Here is a 27,859-nt window from a genome sequence, read left to right on the forward strand (position 1 = left end):
CTAGTATTCTACTGTTTATCCATTCACTAGCTGAGTTATTTCTCGTTTGTTGCTATTGTGAATAATGCTGCTGTGATTCAATGTAATTGTCTTAGTAGCTCGGGCTGCTGTAACAGAACACCATATTCTGGGCGGCTTAAACAATAGTTATTTCTCACAGTTCTGGAGGCTGGGAAGTTCAAGATCAAGGTGCTGGGTGGTAGATGGCTGCCTGTTCTCTCCCTCCTCACGTGGCAGAGAGAGTGATTTGGCCTCTCTCTTCTTATGAAGACGCTAATCCCATCATGGGGGTCCCACCCTCATGACTTCATCTAATTACCTCCCAAAGGCACCACTTCCAAATACCATCACATTTGGGGGGGAGGCCTACAACATATGGATCTGGGGGGACACAAGCATTCAGCCCATAATAGTAATTATTGATACGATTGGCTTTACATCTACCATTTTGATATTTGTTCTTGACCTATCTCATGTCTGTTTTGTTCCTCTGTTTCTTCTTTACTGACTTCTTTGGTGTTAAATAGATACTCTTCTAGCATACCATTTTAATTTCTTTGTTGGTTTTTAAATGGTGTTATTTTCTTCTTAGTTGTTCTAGGGACAATATGCATTCTTATCGCAAGGTAAGAGGATATTTGACATTTTATGTAATGATTTGTTAGTTTGAATTAGCTAATAATTTATTGTTTCACAAATAACATAATTTAAATATCTCATATTTACATTCAGCTTATATTAATGTAAATTATTAGTTTTAAATTAATAAATAGTTGGTAATTATTTCTTTAATATTTAGGCATTTGGTATGTGGTCTCTCTACCCCTGCCCCGGGGTCTGCACATGTTGGAGGCAGACCTACCTTTCTCATATTTTCACGCATGTATTTTTTTCACATAGCTATAGTCATACTATGAATGATATATTATGAATATTACAATATTTGTCCTGCTTTTTATTTTATTTATTTTTACCTGCTACTTTCTTTCATTTTTTGTAATTAACAAATTATTTTTTTATTTTTTATTTATTGTCTTATTGTTCATTATTGCTTATTTTTGAGAGAGAGAGACAGAGTATGAGCAGGGGAGGGGCGGAAAGAGAGGGAGACACAGAATCCAAAGCGGGCTTCAGCCTCTGAGCCGTCAGCACAGAGCCTGACATGGGGCCTGAACTCCAGAACTGTGAGATCATGACCTGAGCCGAAGTCAGATGCCTAACCGACTAAGCCACCCAGGTGCCCCTATTTTTTTGTAATTAAAAAAAAATGTTTATTTATTTTTGAGAGAAAGACAGAGGGTGAGTGGGGGAGGGGCAGAGAGAGAGGGAGACACAAATGTGAAGCAAGCTCCAGGCTCTGAGCTGTTAGCACAGAGCCCCACATGGGTCCCTAACTCATGAACCATGAGATCATGACCTGAAGTGAAGTTGGACATTTAACCGACTGAGCCACCCAGGTGCCCCTTATTTTATTTTTTAAAGTAGGCTTTATGCCCAGCACAGAGCTCAACGTGGGGCTTGGACTCACGACCCTGAGATCAAACCTGAGCTGAGATCAAGAATTGGACGTTTAATTGACTGATCCATCCAGGAGCCCCTCTTTGTTTTTAAACTTTCCATTTGTATGAGCTCTTTATTAATATGCCCTCCTCAAAACTTTTTAGGAAGGAGGCAGAGTATAAATACATAAAACAGATAGTAACCTTTTATCTCCCCTATTTGCTGCCAATACTTCTCCCCACTTGCCCCTTTTCATTTTTTTTAAGGCAGAAAATTTACATTTTTCTCGAGTCAAACTCGCTAATCTCTCCTTTGTGATTTTATCAGTGATTTCCAAGTTTAATAAAAGACATTCTCCCCCTGGAGATTTGATGAATGTTTAAGTCTCTCCTCTTCTAGTTTTCCTAGGTTATTAAAAAGTATGGAAGTCTTTAATCTCTGTAACATTTCTCTGTAAAGACTCCCTCTGGTCTGAGGAGAGAGATGATTTTGAAGTATAAGTTTCTCAAACTCAGCAGTTTCCTTCCCTGGTTTCCCTGCCTGCGTGGGTACCTGGGGCTGAGCCTGACCACGTCCTGCAGGCCGTCTGTCTGTCTGATGGATGGAGGGGACAACAGAATCAGAACTTGCCTCTTAAACTACACCCACATGCAAGGGGACAGACATCACAGGGAGAAAGTGGGAGAACATGACTCTGAACCTGAGTTTGGCCCCTGTGTGTAGACTCTCAACCTCTCATTCTCCCTCTGCAAAATGGGCCCAAGGGTGCCGGATAGGGCTGCCATGAGGACAACAGGAGATGAAATATATAAAACTCTAGAACACCACTTGGCCTATCGTGGGTCTCTCAGGGCCCTGCCTTTGCACTGACTTGACTCCTGGGTCCCACCTCATGACCAAAGGTGTCTCTGAGCCTGCCTCACCACAAAGTGTGGGTAGGCCTAGTGGAGCGTTAAGAGTATTTACTTTTTTAGGTGAGAAAATTGAGGGTTAGAAAGTTTAAATGGAGTGCTCGCTTTGGCAGTGCACAAACTAAAAGCGGAACATACAGGGAAGGTTAGCGTGGCCCCTGTGCAAAGATGACACACAAGTTCGCGGTGTTCCATATACATTTTTTAAAGACAGTTTCAATGTCAGAGTAGCAGACACTCCTGACCGCTCTGACACACTGCATCCCCCCGCTCCACTTTGCCTCACCGCACCTCAGCTTCTTGGCGTCCTCATATGTGAAATGGAGCTAATTGTCCTCATCGGTCTCTACTGCTGAGCGGTTATTTGATGATCAAATGAAAGCCTCTGAAAAAGGCCACGGAAAAATCCAGAGGCAAGGTAGCGTTCCCGTGGGTGGCTCAGTCCACTCCCCCTCCACCTGGACACAGACGGGGCCTTGTGTTAGGTCTGTGAGGTTCCCTGCCTGCCCGCCCCCGCCCCCCAGGAGAACCACGCAGAGACTCTGTGGAGGCCCCTTGTGCCCGCTGCTCACTGGGCAGGAGGCCCAGTGCTTGGCAGAAGCCCCAGGAAGCAGAGCCTGGAGGTGAGCCGTACTCAGGCCCCACCGTGTTCAGCCTGGAGCAGCTCCTGAAGTCTGAGAGTCATGGTGAGGAGGAACCTGGGGTCACCCAGGTCTCGCCCATTTCACAGATGTGGAAGCTTGGGCTCAGAGGGGCAGCCGGTTAGTGGTCACGTCAGAACTTGGGCCAGGGGATCTTGGTTCCCAAGCCCAGCGCGCTTTCCACTTGGCCTCTACTGCTGCAGTGGCCTCCTTGGGAAGGGCTCCTTCGGCCTTTCTGGAAAATTCTTCGCAATGTGATGACATTTGAGCAAAACTGTATGATGTTGGAGGATCAGAGCACTTCGACAAGCGTGGCAAAGCACTAAGAACGAGATGCCTCCAGAGTCAGGAGGGAGTTCCCTGGGAGTAGAATTTTCCAGAAGGGGAAAGCAGCATTTTGAGCAGGAGCTTGAATTTATTGGAACAGCTTGGAAGAATGTGGGGGCAGTGGCTGGAGGTAGGCAAAGGTAGTGAGGAAATCTGACACCAGCACCCCACCCTGGCATTCTGGCATTTAAAAATAAAGTTGCTTTCTCTTTTAGCACTTTTTTCGTTTTGTTTTGTTTTTAAACAGAAGCCATACTGCCCCCACTGAGGTTTGAGAGGCAATAGTCGTGAACCCTGCTGCACATTAGAATCCCCTGGGTGCTTTTAAAATCCCAATGCCCAGATCAAATCCCAAAACAACCATACGGGAGTCTCTTGGGGGAGGACCCAGACCTCAGTAGTTCTTAAAGTCCCCCAGGTCGTATTAATGAGCTACCAATGTTGCTCAGAGGACTACTAACCCCTGAATTACTTTGCCATCTGGTTTGTGAATCTAAATATATAAACGTGAGGGGCAAATGTGTAATTCTGTTTACCATGGACACTTGTCCAGTCCTTCTTCTCAGGAAGACCACGAAGAGAAATGTCATTCCTCTTCCTCATTCCCACCGTCCCCCTCCCAGTTCAATCTTACCGTTGGGGCCCTACCCTGAGCCCACCTCCTCTAAGAGATGGCCCCAAATCAGGATTACTTATCTCCTCTACTGAGTTATACTGTGCTTCCTTTGACTGGGGACTCTTGGCCAGCCTGCAAATCTTCCCTGTGGCTTTACCTGACATGGGTTGTTATGTCTGTTTTCAGCCATGTGCATATTCTCTGCCCAGTGCGATGGTAAACCTTCTGAAGGGCAAGACCCCCATCCTTCCCAGAAGCCCTGGGCTTCCCAGGAGCCTTCGGTTAAGACTTGTCCACAGGCTGAATGAATTCACTGGATCCACTTGGGTAATACTCAACACATTTAAAAAAGTTTTTTTGAGAGAGTGAGAGTGAAAGTGGGGGAGAGGGGCACAGGGAGAGAGGGAGAGAGAGAGAGAGAGAGAGAGAGAGAGAATCTAAAGCAGGCTCCATGCTCAGTGTGGAGCCCAATGCAGGGTTCTATCCCATGACCCTAGGAACATGACCTGAGCCAAAATCAAGAGTCAAGATGCTCAACCAACTGAGCCATGCAGGTGCCCCTATACTCAACACAATTCGGACAATGACTCGGGGAAATTGGGACTGTATTATTACTACTTTTAATCTCCATTTTATGATGAAATGAATCTCAGCTCAAAACTTTGTGTGAGGTCACGGATCAAGGAAGTGGCCGTACACCAGGCCCATCACACTTCCTTCTCTACCACACAGGTTTCTTCTAATAGTAGAGATGCCCCCAGAGCAGGGAGGACCTTGTTGGGGGCCAAGCTGGGAGACCTCTTTCTCCTGGAGTCCTCTCTCTGACTGGACAGTTGGGGAGGACATCTGTGAAGGGCTGTTTGGTCTCCAGTTCCTCAGCTCTGAGGAGGGGGTGTGACAGGGAAGAAGTTTCTGCTAAGATCTTAAGATGATAGGTATCAGTTCTGAGAGTCACCAGAGCAAAAGGCAAATTTTATGAGGAAACATTTAAAAACTTGTATTACAAATATTACAGCCTCTTTTTTGTGGCTGTCAGTTTATTGGAAGTTAATGGGGAGATTCTGGGGAAGGATTTATTTATTTATTTATTTAATGTTTATTTTTGAGGGGGGGAGGGGCAGAGAGAGAAGGGGCCAGAGGATCTGAAGTGGGCTTTGTGCTATCAGCACAGAGGGGCTCAAACTCACAAACTGTGAGATCATGACCTGAGCCGAAGTCTGACGCTCAACCGACTGAGCCACCCAGGCGCCCAAGGATTTATTTATTGAATGCCCTCTGTGAGATGCCTGTCTCTCGCATCAAGAAGCCCAAGAGGGGGCTTTGTCAGAGCTTCTTGGGGAGATGTGTATGGGATCCCTGCACTGTGGGGTGGCAGACTGGCGCTTGACTCCCGCCCGAGAAACCACAGGGCTAGAGATGGTTGACCAGCTGCTCAGTAGACAAACCAAAGGAGAGGCTGCTGTCTGAGATCAGCCTGAAGTTCCCGAGTCTTCTGGGAGAACAGATGCCCAAATGTATCCCATGGAACACAGCAGAGAGGGTCTGCTGTGAGTTGAATTTTGTTCCAAGACTCAGAAGTGATAGCTGGTGTCTCTGAATCAGGGGCAGGGCCACAGGGAAATAAATGCAGCCCCAGGTGGGCACAGGGGGCAAGGAAAGGACTCTGGAGGCTTGTCCCGCCTCTGGGCCTCTGTCCTCTCCCCGGACTGTGGAGCCTGGCATTCAGGGTGGTTCCATGCCCCAGGGAAGCCTTTCTTGATCCTGTCAATGCTCCTGGTGACTCTGTGCACAGCAGTCTTCTCTCTTGCACTGCATCGTAACTGGTCAACTGGCCATCTCTCCTCCAAGAGGGCGGGCGTGTTTTGTCCGCACAGCTCAGTTCAGCGAGGTGCAATTTTCTGGGTTCACGTAACATAAGGGTTGGCAAACTTTTTCTTAAAAGGCCAGAAAATAAATGCTTTCAACTTTGCAGAACCATACGGTCTCTGCTGCAACACTCCAATTCTGCTGCCGTGGTGTGAAAGCAGCCACAGACCAGACATAAACGAAGGAGTGTCCTTGTGTCCTCCAGTAACGCTTTATGTACAGAAATAGCCTGCGGGCTGGAGGCCTGTGGTTTGCCAGCCCTGGACCTGGGGAGTTTCTCATGGACGAAATCACGCGTGAGCAAAAGCGAAACTTGCGTTATGCTCACACCGTTCCCTAATATCCCAGTCATATGGGAACACATTTGTATTTTCAGAGTGAGCGTTAAGGCAGAGCGGACTGAACGATGGGGCTGTTATGAGTGAGCGGACTGGCGCCTGTAAAGCCCCACCAAGTCATCAACGGGCCCATGATCAATAGATGGTAGCGATCATTATTAGCTATGGTAGAGGTGGTTGTTGGGATCACACTGCATTCTGGATGTCATGTACTTAGAACAGGGCTTGAAACTTTGTAATTTTACCATTTTCATGAAATCTAAGACATACTTTTTTTTTTTTTCATTTTTTTTTTTTTTATGTATTTTTGGGACAGAGAGAGACAGAGCATGAATGGGGGAGGGGCAGAGAGAGAGGGAGACACAGAATCGGAAACAGGCTCCAGGCTCCGAGCCATCAGCCCAGAGCCTGACGCGGGGCTCGAACTCACGGACTGCGAGATCGTGACCTGGCTGAAGTCGGACGCTTAACCGACTGCGCCACCCAGGCGCCCCCAAGACATACTTTTAAAAATTATGGTAAAATATACCGAAAATAAGATTTTCCATTGTAGTCATTTTTGAATGTACGGTCCAGTGGCACTTAGTGCCACACAACGTGTGCAACCATCAACCATCACCCCGAAAGGAAGCCCCGCATGTACTAAGCAGTCAGTCCCCAGTCCTCTCTCCTCCAGGCTCTGGAAGACATACTTTTATTTATTTTTTTTCCTTCACCTCTTCACATCTCTGAGACCAAGCTGTGCTTACAGTCACGTGTCTAATGATCACTCCTTCCCAGGTGGCAGTCCCACACTGGCGTGTCACTGAGTGCATGAGCATAAACTTGACCGTAGCTCTTCAGTAAAGTTTTGTGCATTCTTGGGTATTTTATTTAACTGCCATCCAAACCGCCTTCAAAGATGCTATGATTCAGCAGAGAAATGAAAAGTTGATGCGTGTGAAGAAAGATACGACATAGAGTGGCAGGGCATAAACCTGATTTTAATGGAGCAAATATTCATCATCAGAGGAATAACCACAGTCTGTGCTTCTTCCAAAGCAACTACCACGTGTGTTATGGGAGAGAAAAAGAAGATACCAGTGGATAAAGCTGTGCTACATTTCGTTACTGAGATATGTCTAAAAGATGGTCTGTCACATAGGAAGCAAGACAAGTGGAGCCCGGAGAAATTGCGAAATCCCTTGGAATAGATAATAAAAAAATTTCAAAGTAATGAGAAGTTGGTGTGACTGGCTCATGTGTCACATGGGACTATTATTAAGACATCATGTCTCAGTTTAATGGCAGTATTATTTTTCTTGATGGTACATAAAAAACAGTCTATCGTACAAGTAATGGCATCTTAAGATGATGATATGGTATTACTGTCATCACAGTGCATTGTTATTTCCATTTACTCATTTCCCCCACGAGACTGTCAATGTTTTGAAGAAAAGGAGTTTATCTTACCCACTGCCGGATTCTCAATACCTTGTCTAGTGTCTAGCATGTTGTAGCATATGCAATGAACAAAACTCATTTGGGAGATGAAGCTCAAAATAATTCACTAGTGTTAGCACCCAGCTTTCAGGTTGTGGTGAAAATTAAACAAAAAACCACCTTTAAAAAAATCCTGACTTGTCCTGCACTTGGCACAAAGGACATGCCACTTACTTGGTGGTTGTTTTGGTACCAAGTGGGATTGTGTTTGGTTAAACTGGTCGAACACCCAAAACAACAATGGTTGAAACAAGATGGAGATTGATTATTGTTTCAGATAAAGTGGGGAAGGTGGTGCAGCAATAAGACCAACAGGCCCGCAAGTTACTTTAGTCATGATGCTGTGCCATCCTTGAACGTGGTATCCACCCTTAAGGTCTAAAATGGCTGCTCGAGCTCCAGACATCGTGTTCGCATCCCGGCTGGTAGGAAGTAGGAAAGGCGGCCATAAAAATGAATACATATTCTTCCCCAAAGTCATAAATGCGACTCTGCTTATATTCCACCAGCTTGAACTTGACTACATTTAACCACATGGAAACTGGGGAACACGGGCTTTTGTCTAGGCAACTATGTACCCCACTAAAATTCAGGGGTCCCATGACTGAGGAAGAAGGGGGGAATGCATGCTGAGGGATGAGTAGCAGGCTCTGCCACAACTGTTAAACTCCGTGGTGCTGATTATACGTGCAACACGGTAACTAGACTCGTTCTGTCGAAGTGACAGAAGGCTTTCAATCGGAAGTAGGGGGCGAGCCAGGCTGCGAAAGATGAGTAGGATTTAAATGAGCAAAAAGGATGGGTAAGGGCATTTCTAGCAGGAGAACGACCAAACAAGGGCCCAAAGACAGGAAGGCACAAGATGTGCCTGTGGGTTAGTAGAGTATCCTTGGCCAAGCAGGGACTGGGTGTCAGGAGGGCTGGCTCACTGGTTCCCAGCCCTGTGAGCAGGGGGCCAGTGCTGTGCTGACTGTAATCAGCATGGCGTTGCCTTGGTTTCCTCCTCGGTAAAACATTCACAGGGACCATCCTGTTGTGAGGATTCAATGAAATGCAGTAGGAGGAAGTCCTCTGTGAACTGTAAGATCCTATCCGCTTTAGATGTTCAAAAACAACAGCCACTGTCGTCATGACACAGGTTCAGCCTTGGAACAGGAGGAGGAATTTGCAATCCACACCCCCATCCTCAGGCAGCTCCCACTTGCAGGCTCCTGGTACAGGTGGGAAATGTGAGTGTGAGTGGAGGGCATGCAGGCACACAGGAGCCTTTAGTGGAGAGCAGACGAGGCACATAGATGCTCCCGGAAGGCAAGACAGTGACCGGGAGAATGCAGGGACAGTAGCCCTGGACTGTCCACTGCTCTCCCCCACCAAGGAGCACAGTGGATCAGTGTCTTGTGGCTAGCCAGGGGTCGAGTCTGGGTCCCCCAAGCCCATGTAGGCTCCCGGGTTGGAGGCCGGCTCTCTGGCAGGCCAGCCGCGGGGGCAGAGAGCCTCCTTCACATCCCTGCGGGAGCCCCCGTGGGAGAAGCCAGAGGCTACAAAAGCCGAAGGTGAGGGGAGAGAGTGCAGGGTGGGGCTGGCCTTGGTCCAGGTTGGGCCTGGAGGTCTGACCAAGCTGCTGCCTCTCCACAGAGGGGCCAACTGTTAGTCTTTAGTCCTCTAGGGCTGCCATGACAGGATACCCTAGACTGGGTGGCTTGAACGACAGATATTTATTTCTCACAGCTCTGGGGGTTGAGAAGTCAAAGATCCAGATGTCAGCTGATTTCGTTCTTGGTGAGAGCCAGCCGCCTTCTTGCTGTGTCCTCACGTGGCAAACAGAGAGAGCTCTGATCTCTTCCTCTTCTTACAAGAACACTGATCCTGTTATGGGGGCCCACCTTCATGACCTGACCTGAACCTCCCAAGGTCTCCAAAGTCCCAAGTCCCGAGGACTCCACATACTGTTGCTTTGGGGGTGATGGCTTCAGTATAAGAAGGAACACAAACATCCAGTCCATAATAAGCACGCAACTGCTGTTGGAAACATGCCCTGGGCCCTGTGGGGTCCTGCTCTGTCCCCACGCTTGGCCGTGCCTCCTCGGCACGCATCATGGCTGGCATGTTTCTGCTCTGGCCTGATGGAGGAGTCAGGTGGGAGCTCGGAGCTGCTTCCTCCTGCTGATGCGCAGGGAGGGCCCGCCAGCACAGATGTCCTGGAGGGAGGGAGGCCGTGGCAGGGAGGTGGGCAGGTCTGCAGCCACATTCCAGGCCACCAGGGCTTCGTTACGCTGATGAAAACCAAACTGTGCCTTTTCTTTTCCTTTTTTTTTTTTTCTTCACGGGATTTCTGCAAAGTGGGTTACAAAGCCTGTAGTGATGAATGCAGAGGGCAGGGCCAGAGGGGAAGGAGAGTGAGAGAAACAGCCAAGGAGAAGCACCAACTGGGTCAGGGACACAGAGGGTAGAGCGGGAGAGGACAACGTGAAGACCCGGAGATGGGGACAAGCAAAGAAAGACACAGGAGGAGAGGGAGCCAGAGCGAGAGAGAAAACAGAGGACAAAGTGGCCAAGATCCTGAGGGATGCATGGGAAGATACAGAGGACCAGGGGGCAGCTGGGGATGGGGAAGAGGCCCCGAGGGAGGAGAGGACCTGGAGGATGGGAAGGCAGACAGAGGGCCCTTCCCCACCCCAGCCCAACCCAGGAGAGGGAGAGAGAGGAGCCAGGGGAATCCCACTCATGCTGTGGAGCTCACTGGGCATCAGGGTCTCTGCTTCGTCTGGCTTGGCTGCCCCTCTCTCTAGTTCAACTCCAGATTGGAGGTCAAAGCCTCCTAGCTGGGGGCCTAGCTGACAGGATGGCTGGTCAGATAGGTCCAGTGTGGCCAGGCCTGTGGGCTGGGGGTGGGGATGGTGACCTCTAGGAGCTGCTCTTAGTTCCAGGGCCTGCTGGACAGCAACAAGCTCTCATGGTGCTGGGAGGGAAAGACAATCAAAATCAGGGGTTGAAGGCAGAAGTGAAGAAAGAAAGAAAATTACACCTGGGGCGCATGGGTGGCTCAGTTGGTTGAGTGTCCGGCTTCGGCTCAGGTCATGATCTCACGGTTTGTGAGTTCGAGCTCCGCGTCAGGCTCTGTGCTGACAGCTCAGAGCCTGGAGCCTGTTTCGGATTCGTCCCTCTCTCTCTCTGCTCCTCCCCTACTCATGCTCTGTCTCTCTCTCTCTCTCTCTCAAAAATAAATAAACATTAAAAAGAAAGAGAAAGAAAGAAAGAAAGGAAGAAAGAAAGAAAGAAAATCACACATTCACATCATTAGCAATTAGTTGCCTTCCCTTTAGTTGCCTTCCCTTCTGAAGAGTATGGTCTTCCCAAACCAGGTGGTTGTGAATCATGCCCATCCCTAAAGCAAGTCCATGGCCAGACCCTTCTCTGAGAGCAAATCCCAGCAAGCTAGGGCCCCATCTAACCCTGGCAGGAAGAGAGGAGGCAGCTTTATTAGAAAAGAAGCTCCATTGGCCTCTGCCGGCACCCACTGGGGAGCCCCAGACTCTAGGAGCTTGGTTCAGGACCCAAGACCTGGCTCGGCCAGAGTGGCCATCAGGGCAGGGGACAGCCTGTGTGTGTGTGTGTGTGTGTGTGTGTGTGTGTGTAGTACAGGGAGCTAGCTATCAGGGATCTCAGACACCAGGGCAGGAAAACCCACCTAGGGAGCCAGAGGGTGTGGAAGGAGGGGAGACAACATCACATTCTCAGGCCTGGGGGGGGGGGCAGAAGAAGGGTAGGACTTGCCTCTTTCCCCCGGCTCAGGGCTCCCCATACATCCTCAGGAAGGTCAAGTGTCCAGACAAAGGGCATTGGCAGGTGCTCTGAGGAACAATGTACAAACAGCCCGTAGCACCTCCTCAGAAAGGATCCCTTCATAAGGGGAAAGACAAGGGTGTTGAAAACAAAGAAGGCAATGAGAGAGACTAGAATTGCAAGAGGCATTCAAGATCTGCTGACCCACCTCTCAGTGCACAGAAAGGGGCAGGAACTTGCCCAAGGCCACACAGCCAGGCCGTTGTTTTTTTTGTTTTGTTTTGTTTATTTATTTGTTATTGAAGTATAGTTGACATGCAACATTATATTAGTTTCAGGTGTACAACATAGTGATTCAACAACTACGTATTACTCAGTGCTTACCAGTCACCATGCAACATTATTATGATATTGTTGACTATATTCCCTGTATTATACTTTTCATCCCCTTGACTTACTTATTTTATAACTGGAAGTTTGTACTTCTTTTTTTTTCAAAGTAGTCTCCATGCCCAACGTGGGTCTTGAACTCATGATCTTGAGATCAAGAGTCGCATGCTCTACCGACTGAGCCAGCCAGGTGACCCTGGAAGTTGGTACTTCTTCATCCCCTTCACCTGTTCCCGCACCCCCATGCTCTCTGGCAACCGCCAGTTTGTTCTCCGTATTTATGAGTCTGTTTCTATTTTTTGTTTGTGTGTTTGTTCATTTGTTTTGTTTTTTGGATTCCACATATAAGTGAAATCAGATGGTACTTGTCTTTCTCTCTCTGACTTATTTCACTTAGCACAATACCCTCTAGGTTCAACCATCTTGTTACAAATGGCAAAATTTCATTCTTTTTTATTTTTATTTATTTATTTATTTATTTATTTATTTATTTTTGAGAGAGAGAGAGAGAGAGAGAGAGAGAGCAAGCGCTTGCATGAGTGGGGGAGGGGCAGAGAGAGAGGGAGCCACAGAATCCAAAGCAGGCTCCAGGCTCTGAGCTGCCTGCACAGAGGCTCGGGGCTCGAGCTCATGAACCATAAGATCATGACCTGAGCTGAAGTCAGACGCTTAACGGACTGAGCCACCCAGGTGCCTCCAAATTTCATTGTTTTTAATGGCTAACATTTGATCGTATATATATATATATATATACCATATTTTCTTCAGCCTTCTTTTGTTGTTCTGCTCCCAACCCTTCCACAGTGTCCTGCGTCTGACTTGCCTGCATCCTTCAGGTCTTATCTCAGTGGGGCTCCCAAAGCCCCATGATATAGATAGGAGTATTCCCATTTTACCAGTAGGGAAACTGAGGCTCTGTGGCTGAGTTGCCATAGGGCTCGTCCAAGGCCTGGTTGAGGCCTGGGTTCCCGGCTCAGGGCTGTCCTTCTGTGCTATGACCAGGCAGCCCATCTTCTGCAGTGGGGGTGGCCTGCACCATGCTGACTGCTAGGCCACCCTCCCCACCTTCCTGCTCAATCTTGCCTGTCGGGACCTGTTTGGGCAGAGAAAGTGGTCACCTGAGTGGAGCTCTCATTCTGTGGCCCTTGCTAGACTGGTCCATCCCAGTCTGAGGGTTTCGTGTCTTTGATGAAGCCTTGTTTTCCTGGGGCTGCTTGTTTAAACGTATGCCCCCTTCTTTGTCCTCTGCCCAGGCCACCTCTGTTCCTCGGTGTGGGTGCATGTGTCAGCCACTGCCCTGGGCAGGAGGCTGTGGGACGGCCACAGCACAGTGACACATGGTTTGATGTGGGATAGGAATATTTTAAATCTGAGTTATCCTTCAGAGACTGGAACATGTGGTTTCCAGAAGCCCAAGGGCACTGGTTCCCTGAAGAGGGGGAGGGGAAGTGAGGAGAAAGTGTGGAAAGGGTAGGGGGTGGGGTGGGGACCACACCGACCTAGCACAACTCCAACCTACTGAGTGCAGGCCTGGGAAGGACGCGCTGCCTGTCGACAAGCGTGGGTCGATTCCTCTAGACCCTGGAAAACACCGCCCCCACCCCCCCGCCCCGCCCTGCCTCCGGCCCTCTTGGGACCCCTGCTCCCAGCACGTTTCCTGCAGCATCAGCAACATGTTTCTATTTTTTCCCAGTCTCCCTGGTGCGGCTCATTCCACCCCACCAGAGTGAGCCTGTGTGCCAAATGCTTCGCCCCTCTCTCTTAAGAGTGTGTGAGGACTGGCAGTCACATTTTCCTGCCCCCCGTGCCCCAGGCAGGCGGAGGCTGGGCAGACAGGACAGCAGGGCTCCAAACTCATCAACCAACTGCAGCCTGTTGGGGTTGGGTCCAGCGGGTGCAGGTCGTCTCCTGCATGTGACCAGCTGGGACAGGCCTTGGCCGGGGAGCAACCTCCGCCCCCGCTTGAGAGGGAGGAGGCCCCAGGGGAGTGGCCAAAGGTGGCCAGAGAGCAACCAGAGGAGGAGAGAGACAATGTGGATGGCTGCCCTCGCCTGTGACGCAGGCTCTTTAGTTTGCTGGGAAGAGATGGACGGAGATGCCCTGAGTTCTGAGGCGTGGGAAGGGGAAGGGCTCTGCAACCAATGGCTTCCAGACTGGGCCAGAGAGCCATCTTCCCCAGGAGCCTACGTGAGACTCAGCAGCCTTAGGGAACCTCTTCCCAAAAAGCTGTGTGATTGGCCAGCTAGCCACCATCCTGTACAGAGTCCCCCAACTAGGTCCCTGGACTGGGCAGAATCTCTGGGTGAGCCATGGGCACAGAGGCCAGCCTCCCTCCCACCAGCCTGGGCATGGTGGCCTTTGGCTGCAGTCCCCATCCCTGGGCCAATCTGTGCAGCAGGTTGAGGAAGTGGTTTTACTGAACTTCATGCAGAAGGAACTATTGGTGGCCATTTTCCCCCAAGGAGCTCTGAGAGAGCCAGGTACTTAGAGTGTCTGGAGTGACCCCCCAGTCATTAGTACCTCGAGGCAGTGTTCCTTCATTTACTCAGCAAGCATTTATTGAGTGCCTCCTGTGTACCAGGCTGGGGATATAGAATCCCAACCCACATGGTGCTTTAAGAGGCAGGTGGGGAAGCACAGAAGTAAGCCATGATCACAATCAAAGGTGACATACTACACTGACAGGGAAGGATAGGGTGTCTGGGTGCTCACTCAGTTTGGGGGGATCAAGGAAGCTCTTCATGGAACATGGACACCTAATTGATGCCTGAAGATGTTAAAGTGAGTGGTGGGAGGTGGAGGATAGGGATGAGATTTCCGGGTTGAGGTGGCAGTGGGGGCGAAGGCAAGAGTAATGATGGTACTTTCCAGAAGTGAGTCCCAGAGCAGGTGGTGGAGGAGGAAAGGGCTGCAGAGCTAAGCAGAAGCCACACTCACAAGGACCTTGCATGTCTTAATTTGTATACCTTTCTTGAATCTTCAGCCAGAATTTTTCTCAGCCTCTAACTCCAGCAGGAAACCCAGTGGGAGATAGTGATTTCCTGCCCTCGGAGAGAAGAAAACAAAACTCCAGCAATTTCTGTCTAACCCCAGAATGTTAAAAGTTGACTCATGCTTGTTGGGGTAGCACAGATGATGGCAGTTTTCTAAAAACAGTACTTTTTGCTTTTCTATTTATAAAGGTAATGCGTGCTCGGTGTGGAAAAGTATAAAGAAATAAAAGCACGTATAATCCCTTCATGAGAGATAATCAACATCAACATTTTGCAATTTTCCTTCGAGTCTTTTTTTTTTTTTTAACTATACTTTTTGTTTTTGGTTACATGGTTGAGGTAAAACTATATATCAATTTTCTTATCTGCTTTGTACCCTTGATATAACATAAGTATGTTCCCTTATTATTAAACATTGTTTTTTTTTTGGTGCACCTGGGTGGCTCAATCAGTTGAGTGTCTGACTTCGGCTCAGGGCATGATCTCATGGCTTGGCTTGTGAGTTCGAGCCCCACATCAGGTTCTGCGCTGACAGCTCAGAGCCTGGAGCCTGCTTCAGATTCTGTGTCTCCCTCTCTCTCTGCCCCTCCCCTGCTCACGCACTGTCTCTCTCAAAAATACATTAACATTAAAAAAAATTTTTTTTAATTCTTTGTTTTTAAGGGCCACATCATGTGGTCTCTCTTGAGTTCCTCTGCTGACTCCAGGCCTTTGTATCTTCGAGAAAAGTGGAGCCTGAGCCAGCCAATCATCAAAATCACCTGGGAACCTTGGGGACCAGCCAGGCTTCTGGCATCAGAATCTAGCACTTGAGACTGGAGAATCTGCAAGTTTAAAAAGCCCCTCAGGATGCCCTGAAACCGCCGAGGACCAGCAGGTCGGTCAACCTGTCGCGAAGCCCTCCAGGCCACACGGCACCTGCAGAACTCCCAGGAACCCACAGAGTTTGAGACGTCTCATTTTCAGTCAGACAAAATTATGTCCATTGTCAGGAAAACACAGATAATGCTCTTGGAACCAGGTTCTGGCATACTGTAGGTGCTCAAAAAAAAAAAAAAAAAAAAAAAGTAACTGCTGTTGTTGGAATCCCAGGTAGAAGCCTTTGTGCTGTTTCCCAGTAGACAGACACTCTTTGTTTCCACACCCACCCCTGGGAAGGGCTTCACCGCCACCTCAGGACCCTGCTGTCTTCAACCTCCTTGGTATCACATACAGAATTGATGCTCCCTTCTCAGTAGCATAGCTATTATACGGCAGTCATTAAAAAAAGTAAGAACACCTTGCCATGAGACAGAATGTTATATATTCAGGACTATCCCAGAAAAACTGAGGCTCATGTCCATAGATGACCAGGAAGGCCCTGAAGGGTGGCAGGGTGGGGAGGATTCTAAGCACATCATGAGGGGCCGTCAGGACCCTGCTTCCCATCCAACTGAGGAGGAGGCAAGACAGCAGGAAGAAAACAAGGGAAATTGGCTTTTATGGAGAGCCTGCTCCAAATGCAGTGTGGTTGTCACCTGTACCAACTGTCACTGGTTGCTGATAAGCCTAGAAACTGAGAACAAACACAACTTTCTAGGGCAGTTTGATGTTGCCACAATATTCAAGTGTGTGATCATTTTTTCTAGTAATTCCCTTTTTTGCTGTCTATTACAAAACCACTGGTCTGTGGCCAATTGAAAATTTGCAAAATTGGTCCTTCACAGAAAGCTTGAGGCACTGGTCTAGAAACTGATGTGTGGCATCTTATTTAATCCTCAAACAACTTCTGCAGGGGCTTGAATGAGGGGGTCCTTTCTCCCCCCCTGCTGTAAGCTAACATCCATCCCAGTGCTCGCCAGCTAAGCGTCAGCGGGAGGAGGGTGGTTCTGTTCCCGATCACCTGTCCCAACCCAATCACGAGGCGGGACCAAGACTCTTGAAAAAGACCCCACAGAGAGTCTGGGGGCTCTCAATTTCCCCAGGAGATGGGGGCATCCCACCTCAGGGTGGAATGACACAGGGGGGTACCTTCCTGAGGAAATTGCCCAGCTAGCATCTGCCCTCCATTTGGCATCATGGGAGCTTTCCCTCCCATCCAAGCCAGGTCCCGCTGTGGCAGCTGCTGTCCTGAGCTTGCCATCAACTAATTGTCAAGCCCCTGCCATATACTGAGGCGCGTACTAGCTGCGCTGGGGGTTCCAAATGAGGATATTTTTGGTAAGCACTTACTCTGATTAACTCATTTAATTTTCACGACAACCACATGGGAGAGGTCCTATTTTTACCTTCATTGCACAGGAGATTCTCAAGGAGGTTAAGGGACAGGCTTAAAATCACACAGCTAGTAAGTGGCAGGCCTGGGGTTGTCTCAAGGCTGCCCTACTCTAGGCCCTGAGCTCTTAACTTCAGTGCGATGCCACAGTCCTGCCCTGGAGGGGTTTGCAGTCCAGTGGGGTCCGTGAGAGCCCTGAAGAATCCTAGCGGAGTCAGATTGTCCTGACTTATGGCCCAGGAACCTAGAGGAATGAGGGATGCTGGGGCGGAGGCCATGGAGGGACTTTGGGGAGGGAGGCAGCCATTCTTAAGGCCCTGCTCCTCGGCTCCCCCATGCTCCCCTGGGAGCACACTCATATCCTGTGTCCTTGCCCCCTCCCTCCCCAGACATGATCTCACTCCTCCTCACCCCTGGAGGCCCCAGAAAAGAGACTACTGTTTCCTCCCACACACGGGAACTTGGAGACCCGCAAGCCTCCTCTCCCCCTGTTAGGGCAGCCCCAGTTCCCACAGTGCAGTAATGGACCCCAAGGTCCTCAGCCCCTCTTGATACAGCACTCCCTCCCTAGTTTATCCCATAAGCTCTTTGCCTCCAAACCATATTTTTTGTACTTTTCCGCCTTTGAGAAGGCTATGAAGTAGGAATCCCAGGCTCTGCTGGGAGTCTTTCTGCCTTTCCACCCTGGCATCCTCTGTACCCTCTGCTCTGTGGAGAGGTGAGAGGCAGCGTAGGGCAGAGTGGGACCAAGGCAGCTGGCATCAGGAGGTCCAAACTAGTATCCGGTTGCCTTAATCTCTCAGTGGTCAGTCATTTAAACCCTCAGCACTCTCATCCTAGAAAATCAGGGTGCTTGTGAGGATTAAACGGGAAATTGCTGTGGAAGCTCACTACCAGTTCTAAGTGGCTCTACCTGGTTGGGCTTCCCTTCCAGCTCCCGGCTTATTTGAGCCTTGCCCAGCCTTTAAAGCTAGCCTCAAGCCCACTACCTCCAGGAAGTCCTCCCTAAGTACACCTGTGTGGTCCGAGTCTTTGGCCTGAAGGCGTCATCATCCTGTGTTCCTGCAGCCCTAGAGAGACACGTGAACGGCAGGCGTCACTCTGAGGACCACGTGTTGGCATCTGTCATGTTGCCTGTGCTGAGCCAGAGCCAGGGCAAACTCAAGTCTGCTCTACTCTGCAGGACTTCTGGGTCTTAGGACTTCTCGTCTTCTGACCGTTTTTACTGGGGCGGCCAGATCTGAGGGCTCTCTTAACCCAGGGAGGTGGTTTAGAGCGAGATTTTTGTGATCCTCACTAGACTGGTAAGGACAGTGAGGCTAGGAAAGCCCAAGACCCGGCTAAGGTCACAGGATTGGGTAGTCAATTGCAGAGTCAGGGTTCAAACCGGAATTTCTAATGCTTTCTACATTCCCTGGGTGTCACCGTTGCTCAGGGCCCAAATAAAGCCAAACCAAGCACCAGAAGTATGTACATTTGGGGCCCATATGACCTCTTGAGTGGGCTTTTGCTATTTCTTTGCTTCCCCCTGCTCCCGCCTCCTGGCATTCCTCCAGAAGCCAACCCTCAATGCCGCGGGGAGCCAGCCCGGGCCTGGGCAAGGTGGCAGAGATGGTTCCAGCCCGGGAGCCCTAGACCAGGCCTTGCACACAACAGGAATCGGGATCCCCCAAGGCCGCGAGCGGGTCCTTGCTCTCTGCAGCACAGACAGTCCTGGTTCTGAAGAGCCCCAGAGGCCAGGAGAGGGTTTTAAATAGCCAGTGACAAGCCCCTTGTGAGGCTCGGTTTAAATTAGTTGTCGGCGCTTGATTGAATCAGGTTTAATTGTTGGTTGGCGCTGAAATGATGAACGAGGTATGGCTTTAAATAGGAACCATAAGTGTTTCAAACTCACCCTGAGCAGGATCTCCAAGTACAGAGCTGCTCTCCTCCTGTTCCAAGGGCTCCTGGGGGAGGGGAGGCGACTGAGAAGGTGAACTGAGCTGGGCTGGCCTGCACTGCTTCTCCTGTTCACTGGTGGTTTATTATCCCAGCAGAGAAATCCAAGAAAAGCCTGATGGGGGCTCTGGGAGATGAGGTCTTGTGATTCAATCGACCACCCCATCAATCACTTTCCTCCCTGCCCTTTGACTAGGCTTGCTTATTTGCATCTGTGCCTTTGTAGCTGTCCCCAGACCGGTCTTCCTAGCCTTGACAGAGGAAGAGGGGGGCCCAGCCGGGCGGACATCTCTACTGTGCGTGGGAGCCAGAAGTCCGGCATTCAGGCCTCACTTTGCCCCTCGGAGCTCTCTCAGCCTGTTTCCACATCTGTAGAGTAAGACGAAGCTCGCCCTATCTCCATCTAGAAGTTGTTGTGGGATCAAGGGGCTAATGTGGAGAAAGAGCCCTGAAAACTGTCATCTGTGCCCTTAATGCTGGCGAATCTGGCCCTGGGCCGCCAAGCTGGGCTGTATGGCAGGTGGAGCATGCAGGTGGGGAGAGGGGATGCTCGGTTTGCCCCTACAGTCCAAGGGCTCTTCCCACCCACAGGGCACCACCCGCTCAGTGCTTTGGTGTCTTCCTCACCCTTGCCAGGCCTTTCCAGTTCTTTGGGCCAAGGTCCCCGTGCACCTCTCTCACTTGGGGCCCGACTGGTAGGCTCACCTGGCTACACCTGTCACCCTCAGCCTCCTCTAACTTCCACCTGGAGCCAAGTTCCGCCTCAAAGGAGCCTCACAGAGCCAGAGTTCTGACTGCCAGTGTCCTTGGGTGGGCATCCATACCATACCCACAGCCACACCAGTCCTAGAACAAGAACAGGGCTGACCAAGAGTCCTCTGGGCCCATCTTCCCATCTCTGAAGAACAGGTAAGGCTAAGGGCAGAGACCTGGATTTCCTCCCTTTGCCTGAAATTAGATTGAGGACATCTGGGGCCCGTGGGAGCAAGTGACAGGGAGGCAGTTTTTAGTTCAACCCTGGAAAGGCTCTCACAGGGAATACTAGCGGAGCTCAGACATTGCCTGGACAAGACTTCTATGGGGAGTATTGCAGAAGGGACGCCTCCTGGGCTGGGGCAGACCGAGAGATGTCAGAGCTGGAAGGCCACAACCTGCTTCGACCCTGACCTCCTTCCTTCAGGAGCTCGAACCAATGGTCTCCTAGTCTCCCTGAGCCACAGGCCCTGCGTTTGTGAAAACAGGAAAGTGAGGCCTTCCTAAAAGAGGGTGGTGTGAGGATTGGGAAATACAAGCTAACAGATGCAAAAGCGCTCCTGGCTTGGCCCCGGGTTGGCTTTCGAAAAACCGCTATGAACCTAAGCCAGTGGGGGCTCGGCCCGGAGGACAGTGACGATCCCTTCCAACTCTGGGTGTCTACTAATCGGTACGCTGGCCACAGGCACCTGACTACCCAGGGGCAGAAGCCGCCAGACCAAGTGCCCACAGCATTGAGAAGGGATCTGCTAAGAGTGGGCAGGTACCACAGCGCCTCACCCTGGGACCGATGTCCTTCTGAAGGGGACAATGGAGAGGATGGGAAAGAAAGCCCTATCTCATGTCCTTCTCCGAGCTACGTGTGATGGCTGTAACTGTGCTGTGGATGTGCTGGGAGGGCAGCAGGGACTGATGGGGCCTGAGCCACATTCTCTAGGTCCTCTTCCCACAGAGGCGTCCAGGGGGCGGAATCGGGCCCTCTTCACGGTGCCAAAATAAACTTGCATTGTTTCCAGCAACACAAGAGGCCTCAGTGAAGCAGCTTTTGCCAAACCCTATAAGGAAGCCAGAGAAGGGAGGGGAGCCTGGAATGAGACATGCCCCCTCTCCCACCCACCTCCCCAGCTTTCTTTTGACTTCCATAAAACTCCATGTAGGCAAGCCCTAAGGCAAATACCCATGGGCGCTGTGGGAATCTGGAGTTTTAGGGAAAAAAGAAGGGACTGGAACTCCCATTTGTTGAATGTTTACTATGTGCTACTTATTTTGCTTATAAAGACAGTCATGTTAATGAGCTGGGGGTGCACACAGACCTGGGTTCACATTCTGACCCTGTCATTTTGCTATGTGATCTGGGAGAGGGAATGGCTCTTTGCTTGTTTCTTCATAGGTGAAATGGAGCTCCTAAGAGTACACTTCAGAGCGTCGTATTAAAGATTAACTCAGAAAAAAAAAAAAAAAAAGGTTAGAGAGGGAGGGAGCCAAAACATAAGAGACTCTTAAAAACTGAGAACAAACTGAGGGTTGATGGGGGGTGGGAGAGAGGGGAGAGTGGGTGATGGGTATTGAGGAGGGCACCTTTTGGGAAGAGCACTGGGTGTGGTATGGAAACCAATTTGACAGCACATTTCATATTAAAAAAAACAAATTCAAATAAACTATACTAGATAAAACACTATTTAAAAAAAAAGATTAACTCAGGTAACATGCTTAGTTAGCATAATGCACAGCACATAAAATGCACTCAATATGTTAGTTGTCATTATTATTAAATAGTTGCTATTAGTAATAATAATATTATTTTCAAACTTCGTGACAATACTGAGAGGTAAGTGCTGTAGGTAACTATTTCAAGTATGGAAACTGAGGCTTGAGAGGGATCAAGGTACCTTTTCAGGGCCTGACTCAGGATTCAAACCCAGGTCTACCTGGCTCTAAGGCCCACACTTGTCATGTCTGCATCTGAGATGGGGGCCCAACTGAGTATCCTGATACAGATGCCAGGTTGCTCTGAGGCTGGGAATCCAGAAAGCAACCAAAACAGAGCCTGCCGGGCATCATTGTCATGGTCCAACTACTCCCTAGACTTCATAGGCTTGGCCACCATCATCCAGCTGGGCTTGGCTGACCACCAAAGCCCAGGGTTGCCCTTGCCAGGCCCCAGGGCTCCTCTGTCCCTGGACCATCGATCTGAAGTGAGTGTCTGCACAGCTGGACCCCAGGCTGCCCAGTTGGTTTCCCATTCCTGCACGGATGGCTTACTGCAGTTGATCCAAAGCAGGCTGGGATTTAAACGCTGGCTCTGTCACTCATTAGCTGGGTGACACTGGGCTTGTTACTTGCTCTCTCTGAGCTTCAATTTTCTCATCTGTAATGCTGGAGCAACGGCATCTAGCTTTCTGGGTCCCTGTGAGAATTACTTGAGACGATGGACATGACATAAGTGTCTGGAAGGTTAGTTCACCCCAGCTCCTGGCCTCCCCGTCTTGAGACAAATTCTCCCTGGGACCATGGGACTGTGGGGCCCCAGACCGGGACTGATTTTTCCTCCTTAGATATGGATTCTCTGCGTGACATTCTTAATGAAAAACGAATAACTCATGTGTTCATTTCATTAAATGCTACCCCCACAAAAGTGTGGGCTTGTGCAATTCTCCAAAGACTGTCAACTGGAAGATATCTTGGAATTCCTCGTAAATCAAAAGGTTTCATTTTTCTGCCAAGACAGTCAATTTTCTCTGCCTTGAGTCAGGCGGAGGGGCGGTGCTGGGCTGGGATCCGAGTCAACAGACCTGCCTGCTGGTCCGGACTCTGCCAATGATCAACGCAGGACAGGAGCAAACCGCTTCTTTTGCATTGAGACTCTGAAGTCTCGGTTTCCTCCTCTGAAAAATGGGTGGTGTGTGTGTGTTGGGGTGGCCTGCTGCTAGATGGTCTTCTGTCTCTTCCTCCAGTTCTAAAATTCTGGAACTTGATCTCTTCTTCTGCCTCTGCTTCTCTCTACCCTCCAGACTCCACCTCTCCAGCCCCCTTCCTGCTCTCCTTCTCCCCTTGCCCTGTCCTGTCTACCTTTCCTGTCAATCAGACCAGATCAGCCCAGGGCAGGGACTGGAGAAAAAAACGTCTATGCATTCCTGGCAGACGATAATCTTCTAATGCCCTTATTGCAAAAGCAGCCCTTCTTTGGGGTGAAAAGAAGGGCAGCCAAGATCTGTGTTTCTATTATGGGGTCCAGAAAGGGGGGCATTTGCTCTTGGAGCTAAGGATGGATACATTTAGGAGTAAGAGGTGGCCCCTTCTCTAAATGCGGCTTTGGGAAGGGGTCCTGGGCCAGCCCAAGGGGGCTTCGTGGTTGCCTGGTGGGGCAGATTCCAGGCCACCCAGAGGGGTCTGTGGCCTGCAGGGCAGTGGGGTGGAGAGTATGCAGGGCAAAGGACCCCGAGGGAATTCAGCCGCCTAAGAACTGCAGTCTGAGCTGGTCTCTTGGGGAGGATAGGGGAGAATAGCTAATGTATTTGGGTTTCTTCACCACTGAGTTCATCTGATTGACAGAGGGAGATAGAAATAGAGGCCTGGAAAGATTGCCCAGCGCAGGGGTTGAGCAGGAGAAGGAGAGCCAGGGAGAGACGGAGGGGCCAAAGAGGGAAGCAAAGAAGGGAAAGAGGAAGAGAGAAAAGAGAGAAGGGAAGGAGAGAGGAAAGCAGGCAAGAAGGAAGGAAAAAGGAAGGAGAGTGAGGAAGGAAAATGTTTCCCAGACCGTGTCATCTGAGTGCCACCAATCCTCCAAGATTGAGGGGCGGGGCAGGCATGCTGAGGGTCCAGCCCCGTGCGGGGCGACTTTCCCACCATCCCTCTCCTGGGGCTTTGCTGTGCCCACTGCTCCATGGCTTCCCCAGCAGAAGCCACTTCCGAGCCTCCTCATTGCCCCACTCTGGCAGCCCTATTTACCTAAAACACAAAGTTAGCAATTGCCCTGGAGCTGTGCAAGGATGTAGCGGGCCCTGTGTGGCTGGCAAGTCCCAGAAGCGAGTCCTAGCAGCACAATTAGACGGGCACAGAACCGAGTACTCAAAATACAGCACGCGCTGTCCCACTCACTAGATCACTAAATATGCTTTTGCCTCTGTTTTTACCATACTAGCACATGTACATGTATAAACCCACTCCATTCACCATGTTTGGCTTTAAACATCTCTTTACTAGTTCTGAAAATAAAATCCACTGAAAGACCTGCAACCATTAAGAGCCCTGTCTGTCCATCTATCCATCCATCCATCCATCCATCCATGTAGAGTCTGCCCTTTCAAGGGACTTTTATTATTTATTTATTTATTTATTTAAAGTTTATTTATTTTGAGAGAGAAAGAGAGAGAAAGCATGAGTCAGGGAGGAACAGAGAGAGAAGGACAGAGAGAGAATCCCAAGCTCTGTCAGCACAGAGCCAATGCAGGGCTCGAACTCATGAACCATGACATCATGACTTGAGCTGAAGTCGGACGCTTAACCAACTGAGCCTCCCAGCCACCTCTCAAGGGACTTTTAATTGAGTATCTACAGTACGCCAGGCAGTTGGCTTTACTGGGTCAACCACAAAAACAGGCCTTGCCCTCAAGGGGTACACTTTCTGTTGGGTAAACACACATAAATAATTTATTATTATATATATTATAAGTGGAATAATAAGAATGTTACCAATTGTTATCTGGTAAAAACAAAACAAGACAAATCAACTGTGCCAGGCAACTGTTACACATAATCTGTAATGTGGACCCTGACTTCCAGAACAGAGGTGCCCTGCTCTCTGCCACCCACCTGTGGACAGATGACCTGTCTGGCTAGTGTGTCCTGATTCAGAGCTGGCATCTACTTTTTTAAAGAAAATATTGTTTTTTAAATGCATAAAACTGGGGCGCCCGGATGGCTCAGTCGGTTAAGTGTCCGACTTTGGCTCAGATCATGATCTTGCGATTCATGAGTTCAAGCCTCAACCTCATTGGGCTCTGTGCTGACAGCTTAGAGCCTGGATCCTGCTTTGGATTCTGTGTCTCCCTCTCTCTTTGCCCCTCCCCTGCTTGTGCTCGGTCTTTCTCTCGCTCTCAAAAATAAAATAAAACATTAAAACAAATAAATGCATAAGACCTATAAAGCAAATATCTTTGTAACCACCCATGAGATCAAGAAATAGACTAGAACATCTCCAGTACCTGTGAAGTGCCCCAACTCCACACCTCTTCCAATCAAATCTCCTCCTCTTCTCCCCAGAGGTAACACTATCCTGACTTTTCTGGTCATCATTACCTTTCTATATGGTTTTATCCTCCGTGTATGTACCCTAAAAATCTTAGAGTGAACTGTAGGAGACTAAATGGTTGGATAACAGCAATTTTATACAGTTTAAGCTAATGGTTAATTTACCTTTAGGTTTGGCAAGTAAGTACTTACTGTATGCATTCTTTTTTTTTAATTGAGGTATAATTGACTTTGTGTAACCTGCCGTGCTTCCCTATCCTAGAATGTGAGTATAATAAGGCATAATTTTTTAAATGTTTATTTATTTTTGAGAGAGAGTGTGAGTCGGGGAGAGATGGTGGCTGGGGACAGGGGGGGTTGGGGGCACAGAGGATCCAAAGCAGGCTCTATGCTGACAGCCTGATGCTGTGCTCGAACTCATAAATCATGAGAGCATAACCTGAGCCACAATTGGATGCTTAACCAACTGAGCCACCCAGGTGCCCCAAAGCCTTTCATTTCATCTGCCTCTCCAAGTGCAATGTCCATGGCCATGTTGGAGTGATCTGTAAAGACACCACAAGGTACTTTCTCCTCCTTTATAACACATTTTCCTATCACTCTTTTGCTCCAGCATTTTTTTAAAGTCTGTTTTTCTTTCTCACTGCTCTGTAACCCTACCTCTATGTTATATCAAGTATCCCTATATGTGTTGATCTGTTCATGAGCTCTCTATTCTGTTTCAGTGATCTATTTCTCTATGCCTGTGCCAATGACACATTGTCGTAATTATTATGACCTTATGGTAAGTAATAATCCCTGATAGGACAATTCCTTCACTTTGTTTTTCTTATTTCACTCTCATATGAATTTTACAATAAGTTTACCAAATCCTACATGCAATAATGTGTTGGGATTTTGATTGGAATGCTTTGAATCCACATATAAATTTGTGGAAAATGACATCTTTACAATGCTGACCTATCTATCCACGAATATAGTATACCTCTGCATTTTTTAGAGTATCCTTTAGTGTCCCTCAATAAAGTTTAATAATTTTTTTTTATAGAAGTCTAACATACAGGCCACTGGAGCCCTGTGTTGCTGCCATGTCTTTTGGGGCCAGCGTGAATGTCCTGCAATGCCTCATGGAGCAGCTCAAGCTGGATGCCAGTGTGGAGAGTATCAAGGTCTCACAGGCACCTGCAGAGCTTCAACAGTACTGCACATAAAATGCCTGCAAGGATGCCCTCCTGGTAGGTGTTCCAGCTGAAAGCAACACTTTCTGGGAGCCCAGATCCTGTGCTTTATTCTAAAGGCTGGGAAGAAGTTTCCTGAGGAATGCTTTTAAGCATAAAGTGATGGATGACTGCTTCTAAGTCTCAAGAAAACACTTTTTTCCAGCCAAATGACTCTTAGATATTTCAGGCCTGTCCTGTGGCCTGGTCCTATAGCCAAAATTCTACAGAAATTGATGAGTTTCTACTCGGATAAGAGAACTGAGTGAAAGAATGGACTTTAGATAATAATGGCCTGATTCTTTTGGTAAAGTGCTTCTATATTTAAGACAAACAAAAATGTTACCACCAAATATACTTTTTTCATGAGCAAATTACTAGTGTTTCTACATCTGGAATATCATGTTTGTTTTATTGACTAGATGTTTACAGTTTGGGAAGGAAAACATTTTTGTTAAAAAATTTGTATTTTGTTAATTTGTTGTTCCTAAGATTTTTATACCATAACAAAACTTGTTATTTTCTCATGAATTTAACAGTTTCTAAATGAGGACAAGCAAGTATAAAACTGGGAGAAGAATAAGTTTTATTGATCAAATGATGTCTTGATTTTTCTAAATGAGAAGATTATTTTATTTGTAACACTAAACATGGGAGCTGTTTCTTAGCAAACATATTTGTAAAGATTCGGTCTTTATCTTAAGTTCCTCTACTTTATAGTCGTGGTTGTATCTTAAAAAAAGGTACATCATTTCATGTCTTAAAAAATGTTTACATGTGATCTTCTGAACATTGCAAATGATTAAAAACAAAATAATGGAAAACACTACAACCTAAATTCTTAATGTCACAAGTGTTTTACTTTGATGATGTGCTTTGATTTAATTTGGGACACTTAAAAAATTTTTTTTAACATTTTTATTTTTGAGAGAGAGGGAGACAGAGAGACAGAGAGAGAGAAAGAGCATGACTCGGGGAGGGGAAGAGAGAGAGGGAGGCACAGAATCTGAAACAGGCTCCAAGCTCTGACCTGTCAGCACAGAGCCCAACACAGGGCTTGAACCCACCGCCAACCACGAGATCATGACGTGAGACGAAGTCAGACGCTCAACTGACTGAGCCATCCAGGTGCCCCAATTTGGGACACCTTTAAAAGATACTTTGTGTTTGTAGTAATCTTTAATGAGCTTGGAAATAAAATTCTGCTTAATTAATCATTTTCTAAGAAAAAAGTATAACATAAATTTTGTTAGACTCATTCATAAATCCCTCATTTTTGTTGCAAATGTATATGATCGCTTTTTAAAAAGTTCATTTTCTCACATTAGTTGTTCATGTATTGAAAAAAACTCATTGTTGATATGTTAATTTTATACCCAGCAATCCTGCAAAACTTTCTTACTAGGTCTAATAATATTAGTAGACTCTTGGATTTTTATTCACATAATATTATTTGTATACATTTAAAGTTTTGTTTCTCTATTTCTCAATCTTAGCCTTACATTGTTTTTTTTTTTCTCTTTATTTAAATGGGAAGGACTTCCAGCAGAATGTTGATAGAAGTAGTGATAGTGACTATCCTTGTCTTTGTCTTATTTTC

The 27,859-nt window shown here is 48.3% G+C and overlaps 1 non-coding gene and 1 pseudogene across 2 annotated transcripts in view; both read left to right on the forward strand.

Moving 5' to 3' along the window:
- LOC132661716 (guanine nucleotide-binding protein G(I)/G(S)/G(O) subunit gamma-10 pseudogene) overlaps positions 1-27,445 on the forward strand; it is a 108,806-nt pseudogene extending 81,361 nt beyond the window's left edge. Inside the window, exon 4 of the transcript XR_013554637.2 lies at positions 26,091-27,445. The product of XR_013554637.2 is annotated as a guanine nucleotide-binding protein G(I)/G(S)/G(O) subunit gamma-10 pseudogene (transcript). The remainder of the gene's footprint in view (positions 1-26,090) is intronic.
- Positions 2,509-2,614, forward strand: LOC132672670 (U6 spliceosomal RNA). The gene has a single exon (XR_009607635.1). It is a non-coding gene; the product is annotated as a U6 spliceosomal RNA (small nuclear RNA).
- Positions 27,446-27,859: the final 414 nt, after the last annotated feature.

This window comes from Panthera onca, chromosome A3, assembly GCF_046562875.1.
Source record: "Panthera onca isolate mPanOnc1 chromosome A3, mPanOnc1 haplotype 2, whole genome shotgun sequence".
NCBI lineage: Eukaryota > Metazoa > Chordata > Mammalia > Carnivora > Felidae > Panthera > Panthera onca.